The 9811-nt window shown below is 44.4% G+C and overlaps 1 pseudogene; it reads right to left on the bottom strand.

The window, feature by feature from the left end:
• Positions 1–9504: 9504 nt before the first annotated feature.
• On the bottom strand, positions 9505–9605 carry LOC143574184 (small nucleolar RNA R71; annotated as a pseudogene).
• Between the last annotated feature and the right edge of the window lie 206 nt (positions 9606–9811).

Raw genomic sequence — 9811 nt, 5'->3', positions numbered from 1 at the left:
TCTGAGTAACACATGCTGACATGTAATGGCTAAAACTCATAATTCCATATAAAAAACGCGCGACAACGAGGCGCAAAAAAGGAATAGTGAAAAGTCATCGCGCGTGTCAGCATAAACAAGATGCTGCGAAACCACTTACAAAATAGGACTATGGTTAAGTGAATAATTTCCTTACAACCTTGTTCTTATTTTAACGTGCAAGCATATCTTATATCTATACAAGCAAACATGAAGAGATGAATGGAAATGCGCAAGATGTGAAAAAGGGAAAACAAATTTCATTCCATAGCGTTGAAATTTACAAGTATGATGAGTTACAAATTACAAATAAAAATAAAAACATGAAGGGCTTCTCAAGTCTCCACGTTGACATTAGCCTCTTCATCATCCTCATCATCGCCCTCGGCATCTGGCGCAGCCTGCTCCTCTTCATCTCCAAACTGACCATAGTCAACTTCTTCATCTTGAATGGAGTCTTCTACCATGACAGTGTCAGGAGCGGATCCTTTGGCCACGCCAGAGCCGCTGGCAACGCCAGCATTCTCCGCGCCATTGTCGCCTCCAGACCCTTCGCACTCGTCAAGTAAGCTCTTTAGCGCGACGAGATCGGGCTGGTCAGCAAGCGCGGATATCTGCAAATCATAAGCAAAAATATAAGTACAAAAAGACTTAGAAAAAAAAGGGCAAGGTAATCTCATTAAGGTTATAATACCTGCGCAAGGATGGGAATGGGAGTGTTCATATACTTCTCCCCCATCGCGGCCATTTTAGCGCAGGCAGCGTTGCTCTGATAAGGGTACTCGGATGGGTTCTTCTTTAGCATGCCATATTCGTAACCATCCGTGAACCCTTCAGCTCGGCCCACCACGCGTGCGGCAGCGTTGCAATCCATCACCAGGGCCTGAAACTCGCCTGAGTATTTCATCGCATTAGCGCAACGAGTCATGCCCTGTGAGATCAGCCAGTGGCGATCCTGCGCGAGGCCAGCAACAGACGTCTCGAGGGCAGGAACCTGAGAGTTTAAAAACTCAACAGTTTCTTTAGTTTTTGTTAGCTCCTCTTTGTCGGACGCTGCTGCCGCCAAGATTTTTTCTTTTTCCACCTGCGCAGAATCAAGTGCTTCCTGGCTAGACGCTGCCGTCGCCAGGGCTTCATCTTTGTCGGCCTGCGCGGCCGCTAGCTCCCTCTTCAGGCGCGCAACCTCACTCTCCAGTGATGATTTTTCAGTTATGGACTGGACAAGAGCTCGGTCACGCGCCTCCGCCTCAAGCTCCAACTCGCGCGCTCGGCGCGAGTATTTGGCCGCGTCCGCCTCCGCCGCCTGCAGCTTCTCCCGCGCAGCCTGAAGCTCATGACCGCGCTTCACGAAGGCGCTGTTGGCGCTGGCTCTGTTCTCTCTGAGCTCGGCTTGGAGCTTCTCAGCTCTCTCGCGAGCATCAGAAAGATGCCAAGCAGACACCTTAGCCTCATGCTTGGATTCCGCAAGAGCATCACGTACTTTTACGTAATCAGAACGAAGCTCTTGGGAAGCAGCAAAGAAGGCCGACCCAGCAGACATATGGTCGTTGAGCAGGTCGTCGCGAGCGCGTTCCTCCTGGAACCTCCTTTCAGTTGGAGGCACAGCATGAGCCCAGAATTCCGCACACACACCCATGGACTGAAAGGTGCTATCTTCAGTTATATTCCATCTCGGGCGGTAAATGTGATCGGATTCCTGCAAAAGAAAAGTAATTATCTAAGTTATCAAAACACTAAGATGGAAGTCCGCGCAGCGGAACAAAAATAAACTATACCTGCGGGGATGAAGCAGAAAGGTCATCGCCAGCCCTACGAGAAGGCTCCGGCGCGAAACCTCGTGGCGCAGCAGGGCTGGCGCGGGCGCCCGCGGAGTGTTCAACTTCAAACTCCTCACCCTCCTCTGAAATAGGCCTCTCCTGCGACCTAGAATGAATTTCGGTCTCGCGCTGAGGGCTATGCGCAGGAGGAGGTGAGGGAGGTCTCGGCGCAGACAAGTCAGCGCGCAAAACAGCCTCCTGCTCCTTAGTAATACCGATGAGGGGAGACTCATCGCTTGCAGGAGCAGGAGCAGAGCCAACGGCGCTGGGAACGGCGCCAGGAGTGACGCCAGAAGCTTGTGCACTAGCTACGGCTTCTATGAAAAAATCAGAAGCAACTGGTTAAGAACTTGATCTAAAAGAGTCAGAAAATAAGAGTGCAATACGTACCTTGGCACAACTCCGTTCGCGCATCAAACATCGCCATGAAGTCCATTCTACCCTTCTTTGAGGGTAAAACGGGGGACTTCGAAGCGACCTCCGGCGCAGCCTCGGCATCTTGTTGCGCTGTCGCCGGCTCTACAAACATTTGAGTGAGCAAAGATTCATTAGTAATCCTACAAGGATCGCGCTCATAAGAACCATAAAGGATAAGCAAAGTATACCTGTCGCAGGCGCGGCACTGCTTCTCTCTTCAGCCGCGCGAAGGGAGGAGGTCACGGCACCATGCCTCAAGTGGACAGGAGGTCTGCCCACTCTCACAGGCAGGGAAGCTAAAGAAACCTTGGTGGTAAACACCTGGGTTTCCTCATGTCCCTTCGTTTGAGCATGGGGATGAGCGACAGAGGTGTCATCTTTCTTCTGTTTCTTACTGGCCCCTGCGCCAGATTTCCCCTTAGCTTTGCGTTTTAGTAGGGGCGCCTCCTCTTCCTCCTCCTCCTCTTCCGCGAGCTCCAGCTCGTAGTTTTCGAGCGCATCTACAAATACATGCAACAGAAGTGTTAGCAAAATTTGGTATTATAAAGGAAAATGCATAATTACAAAGGCTTACCAGGCGCATCGCTGTTGAAGACAAATCCCAGATCAACAGGGATGAACATGTCATCGAAGCGATCTGGGAAACCAACCTCCCCAGCGCCAAGCTCGACGGAGCCACCCTCCACTTGATCATCATAAGCGGCGTGGATATACTCCTTGGTGACTGCACAAAACAAGTCAAGTGATATCAAAAAAAAAAAAAAAAAAAAAAAACCAATGACTTACACAACCCGTCGACTTGGATAACGGGCTCAAGCGAGCTGTCCGCCCACCTCTTGCTCATACCAACCCCCACCAGCGCCTCCTCACGAATGCTCTTGGCGGGGGATGGTTCAGTGGACAGCTTCTTAACCCAGGCGCCAGTTGGGTTCTTGAGGACACCCACATCCGCAGGCGCAGAAGAGATGGAGCGCATGGTCATACGGATGGGTATCACACCAGCCCTAATGTAGAAGAACCTCTCAGACCAGTCATGAAGGCTCTTGAATGAAACAGTGGAGCACTTCACCTTCTGACTGCGAGGAATAAAAGAGAACCAATTGTCTTGGATCTTGGGCTTGTAAAAATACTGAAAGCGCCGAGGGGTAGGCTCCTCGCGCTGGGATTTGCACATGAACTCAAAGTGAGTCATGCGCACAAGTCCAAAAGGATGGACTTGGGATATATGAATCCCATAGAACTGCAGCAGTGCACCCACAAACCTTGTCATCGGGAGACGAAGGTTGCAGTGGGTGAAAAAATGGCTATATAAGGATATATAACCGGCAGGCGGGTCCGCCGCCGATTGCCCGGCCTCAGGCAACATGCAGCCAAACAGGGTGGGAAAGCCCTGAGAGGCGATAAGGCTGTCAAGATCAGCCTGCCTCAATTTGCAGGGGATTTCATTCCACCTCCTCACCACCTTGGTCCTCCTTACCTCCTCCGATGAGCCCTCAGCAACCTTCTTCCCCTTGCCTTTCTTCTTCAACGTCGACATCACTACGGATTTAACGCGGCGTTTTCGGGAGACGATTGAGGTGATCGACAGGTTCGAGGAGTCCGAGCTATCAGACATACAACTGAAAAATCTAACAACGGAAACTTCTGAGGAACAGATATTTCAGAAGACAAAGAAAGAAAAACTCAGAAGAGAAAACAAGAAGATGAAGGATAAAGATCTCCAAGGGCTGGCTTTTATAGGCCGAGGAGAGAGAAATTTGGGTGCTGAACGGACTTCACGCGCCCCCACTCGCAGGTATAAGCCAACGCGAGCGCGACACGTGCCCCTGACAACTGTGTGAGAGGACACGAAAAGAAAAATACGGCGGGTGCCAGAGTTCACGCGCCCCCACTCGCAGGTCTTGGCCAACGCGAGCGCGACACGTGTCCCTGACAGCTTGTGAGGGGACACGAAAGGCAACTGTAGCACCTCGAGCACACGAAATGTCTGACACGTCTCCATCACTGACCCACGTCAGCAACCATCACGTACATGGACGATTCGTTTTCAACCAAAGGGATAGAACTTCGCGCAACGATGGAAACAACCAAGAAAACGACAAAACCCCATTAAAAGACCAAATCAGTAAGTCTAATATCTATCTTACCGCGCTCGCGCGAGATAAGACACACATTAGACTGGGGGGGGCTTGAAGAGGTATGTACCCGCCTCAACATCGAGCGGGGCGGGTCAACCCACAAGATATATACAAGACATTAGAGATCAAAGATAATTGTCAAGGCACAAAGCCAAAACTTATGAGCACAGCGCATATCGCATATGCTCAAGCATCACATGTTTGCACATATCACATATGCTCAAGCATCACATATGCTCATGCATCACATATGCTCGCGCGTATCACATGCTCACGCATCATATATGCTTATGCATATCGCATCGTGCGTGGCGCATCCGCGCGCGGCGCATATCACATGCTCGCGCATCATACATGCCCACCCAATTCACAGTTGCGCATGGCGCAGCTGCGTGAGGGGCATCCGCGCGGGACGCGTATTACATGCTTGTGCGTATCACATCTGCGCGTGAGAATAAAGAGAAGACCTCGCGCATCCTCAGGATGGGCGCATATCACACATGCACATAATCAACCTCGTCCTTATCCAAATCAGGATTAGGGCAACCTTGATTGTGCACGTCAGACAACCTTCCAGAAGGCATCTTTTTAAGGAATAAGGATATGCTGATGTTGACAGCTGCTAAATGAAAGATGGACAGCTCAGCATGACTCATGGGTTACCACGTGATTATAACCAATGAAAAAGCACCAGGTGTCTCCAAGGACACGTGGTGCAAATCGATTGGAGGAGGCCAACGAAACCCTAATTTGGTTTTAGCTCAATCAGTGGAAACCCTAGCACTATAAATACATCATAACTTACACAGTTACGGACACATTGATTCACATTGAAGCATATTCAATTACATTCACTGACAGGCAGCCCTAGTCAGTTACTTTCTCATACACAGAGAGACAATCACATAATCATACAGAGTAACATACAGTATTCAGCTATTAAGCAATACTCTCCCAATTCCCTTACTCTCACATTATTATCTTCTCCTACACATACTTATTCTCAAGCCGGAGGGTTACCCCAAAGAGGACCCCTCTGTCCCTTTCTGAGGGGTAAGTAACGGCGCTGCTCGTTTTGTAGGTGGAAGAACATTGATCCAGACGAACCATCGGTGAAATAGTATAATCACACCCGAGGAAAGTAGATCTGCTACCAGTGAGTAGATCCACGTTTCTTCAGCACTAAATAATTATAATATTCATTTTCTTTTAAATTTGACATGTAGAATCATTTTGTAATTTGAAAAATATATAGGGAGAGTATCAAGAGGAATTTCAGAATATATGTAAATACAGCAAATATATCAAGAATGAATAATCTGTGATATCTTTTTGTATATTATATGATACACCTTACCATATCCTAGTCTAGGGTTAATTAGTAATCTTTTGTGACATAGTGTATGTATATCACGTAATCAATCAAGGAGTTGTCATACACTTTCAGATCTCTCAAACAATGAACATGAAAGGAGCTTTTTTAAATTTGTTAAATACGTTGTTAGTCGCAATGCTATTTATTTGGGGTATTAATATATCTCTCTTGATATACAATTAAGTTTCAAATTTCAATATTAGTGCTAATGAAATATGTTTTGCACAGGGCCGACTGGAGGGTGGCATTGGTCGGACCGTCGGCCGGGGCATGTAATTTTTAGGGGCCAAAATTTTTTGTATCTATCTTTACCATCTTAAAAAAATTAGCTTATATATTTCGTTACTCGTTAAGGCTATGGGCCTTTTTTTTCCGGCTCGGCCGAGGTATTTAAATCCTCGGAGACGGCCCTAGTTTTGCAGGTTTGCATATGTCATATGTTTCGGCTAGGAGAGGATCCGTGGTGGCCCCGTCACTACAAGCGACATACAATAGCAATGGCGCCATCATCAGCCAAGGTGAGGTTCGCCATTGTAATAACAATGATGATTGCGATAGACTTTGTATAAGTGGTCATGGTATGTGCGATGCTAGCAACGGGTTGTGTGACAACTAAAAAAGTATTTTATTTTTACTAAACTCTTGAATGATGTTTGATTATTTTCTTATTTGCTCAGATTTCTTGATGTTTACTCAATTACTCTCTTGTATCTTTTTAATATTCATTAATGTTCTTGGACAAATATGAATTGTGGAGTACCTTTGCATTCTCATGAGGATCGTGGTTTGTAATGATATATTATAATTTATAACAATATGCAAAATTTGTATATTGGAACATTTAATGGTTTTAAATTTTAATCTAAGTTATGATTATCATTCGTTCATTTTCTTTTCATTTCGTTCAAATAACGAAATGCCGAGGTTTAATGTTTATTAAAGTTAATCGATTCGCAAACTATCGGGTATAATACAAAAATAATCCAAATATATTAACTTTTAACAAGTTTATATAATATCTGAAAGTTTAAGGTTCAATATGTAAATATAATATAAATTCTAATTTAATGTATCTTGAAACTTAGAGCACCAAATATGTAAATTCAATTCAAATTATATTAATTGATATAAAAACCCAGCCCCCGTCCCTAAGCCCCGTTTTTCCGGCCAAAGTCGTGGGTGGCGACATCGGTTTTCAGGTGGAGCGTTTTATACGCCTTAAAACTCGTCTTTGACCCATTTGATTCTTGTAACAACTTTAGACCATTGACGGGTGGATTGTAAAGCCACCCTTAAGTGTCGTAATTCGAGTTAAAACGTGTGCGTTTATGTATAAATTCAAGGATTTGGATTACTACACTATGTTGTGTTAACGCATGTACAAATGAGGAGAAAAGGTTGCTCAAGTGTGTTCAGATGAAAAGGAACAAGAGAGTCAATGCGGGAAGTCAACAACCAAGAATTGATAAAGAAAAATGGAATTTTGAACTGGGTCTACCATAGCTTACAGTAGCCACCGTAAGTTACGCTAGGGGTCTGCCGTAAAAAGCCACCCCGTAAACAGTCACTTTCCACCGTAAGAACTTTAGGGCTACCGTAGCTTACGGTAGCCACCGTAGCTTACTGTAGCCTCAGCATTTTAATGTCTGTTACAACTCGAAAAATGGGTTTTAAAGGACTTTTGGGTTCCATTCTTGGAGATTCCGAACTAGACAATTGGTGTGGGTGATTTTGGTTCCTTGGAACAATATTTTGGGTGTTTCTAATTGAAGATTAACATCATAATCGTGGATTACTTCGGATTAAACTTGGTATGATGATTTCAATTATGTGTGGCTAAAACTTCTAGTATTTCTCTTGGTTGTAAGGTTATTGCAATACTCTTTTTGTTTATTATTCTTGCACTTGGATTGATTATCGAATCGTTTAGATTAATATAATCACGTTGTTTGTTTGATTGTTTGTAATTTGTCATATCGTTTAACCTAGTTTCGTTCTATACGTTCTTGGTGTTGTTGACAATCGAGATTTAGTAGAAGAAATTAGGGTTAAGATTATATTGATTGATTAACAAGTAACGACCTCGCGTTCTAGGAATCCGAGTACTTAGTTCTTAATTAATCACAAACAATTACACTTACACGAAATCAAGATATTATGATTTATCCATTGAACTTAAACAAAAGAGTTGCGTAATAACCAAACTCCAAGAGGAATGCTCATTTAATCAATTGTTTACAACCTTCGTTTCGTTTATTTAGTTTATAAAATCAAATCAAAACCAACTTGAGAATTATTTTTTTGTCATTTACATTTATAATAGCTAATTGTTGAGCTACTCTATTAACACATATTCCACAAACTCCTCGTGTTCGACACCCACTTACCGCTATCTAGTTAGTTGTAATTGGTTTATTTTTGTGCAAGTCTTCAACCTCGTGTCAAATTTTGGCGCCGTTGCCGGGGAGTAGTGAGCAACGTGTGTTATTTTTGTAGTTTTTGTTTAATTGTTATTGTCAGTTTTACGCGGTTTGTGCTAGTGTGCAGGTACTTACAGGTATATGCATACACGACGCTCTCGGTCTTCATCACCGTTAGCGTTTGATCATGAAATCGAGAGAACCTTTCGTCAGAACCGGATTCTACAGAGGAAAACAAGATTATTGGGTCACCAAGAACACAAGGTCGAACAACTGACACCATAATCATGGCTTCGGAACAAACTGTACCGCCAATGCCACCACCCATAAATTTTGAAAACTCATCATCCACTGAACCCATTACTACCACAACCTCTACAAATATACCAACTTCAACCGTGTTTAGTTTTCAATCACCACCTAACCTTCCACCCTTGACCACTTTCATGCCTATGCAAGGACAATCATCAAACTCACCACAACAATCATCTTTCCAATCTCAACAAAACCCACGTTATCAACAACCATACACATTTACACAAGACCCACCCATAACTCATATTCCATCGGGTCAAAGATCGGGCCCGCATTTGTTTGGTGGGCCACGGTATGGTGATGGTAGTGAAAGGTATGAAGAATTTGAAGAAGGATATGTAAGTGGAGTTGATGGGAGTCAATTGAGGGTGCAAGGGCAATTCAGGTATGGACCCGAACTTTAACTGCAACAACAAGTGCAACAATGGGGTGGACCTCCGATTATTCAAGAACAACCGCAACAACCACAACCATTACAACAAGTTCCTCAAAAACCCCAATACCAACAACCTCAATTTCAACAACCAAATCCTCAACCGCAATTTCAACAAAATGTGCAACAAAGGCCCGTTTACCGGCAAATGGGCCAACCGAGAGTACTATTGGGGATACCAAGATGTCATGCAAGAGAGATGGTAAGGGGACTTGAAGCTCACTTTAGACCGGTAATCACTAATAACCCATCTCCGGAGGTTATTCCTCAAAACCAAAATGGAAGAACGTTTGAGGTGAGAACCAATGCGCTCCAAAGTTTACCAAAGTATAAGGGTCTAGCAACGGAAGAACCTTATTTTCATTTGGAGGCATATGACTCTATTTGCAACACGATTGGGGGTCAAGGGTTCTCACCGGATGAGGTTAAGTTGGTTTTATTTCAATTTTCGTTGGAGGATAAGGCAAAGAGATGGTTTTACACTTTGCCTTCCGCATCAATTTATACTTGGGTCGAGATGCAACAAAGGTTCTTAGAAGATTTTTACACGGCCCAAAAGACTAATGATGCGAGACGAAGTTTGAGGTCTTTCCAACAACAATCGGGTGAAATGTTTCATGAAGCATTCGAGAGGTTCAACATGATGATCAAGAATTGTCCTCATCATGGTATAGCTCTTTGGGAGTTGTTGAATGCTTTTCATGAAGGGTTGAATGCGGAAGATGAAAGGGATTTGATGTCAATCACAAATGGTACGTTCGGTACCAATTATGAACAAGACGATTGGGCATTCTTGGAACAAATGTCGGTCACATCAAAGAGAAAGGCTCAAACTGCAAGAAGAGCAAGGCCTGAAATTGGAAGACCGCAAGTCCATG

This window comes from Bidens hawaiensis, unplaced genomic scaffold (genome assembly GCF_021521415.1).
Source record: "Bidens hawaiensis isolate Kalapana, Puna unplaced genomic scaffold, B.hawaiensis_p1.1 tig00001382_1, whole genome shotgun sequence".
Classification (NCBI taxonomy): Eukaryota; Viridiplantae; Streptophyta; class Magnoliopsida; order Asterales; family Asteraceae; genus Bidens; species Bidens hawaiensis.
This window is presented reverse-complemented; position numbering and strand designations above follow the sequence as displayed.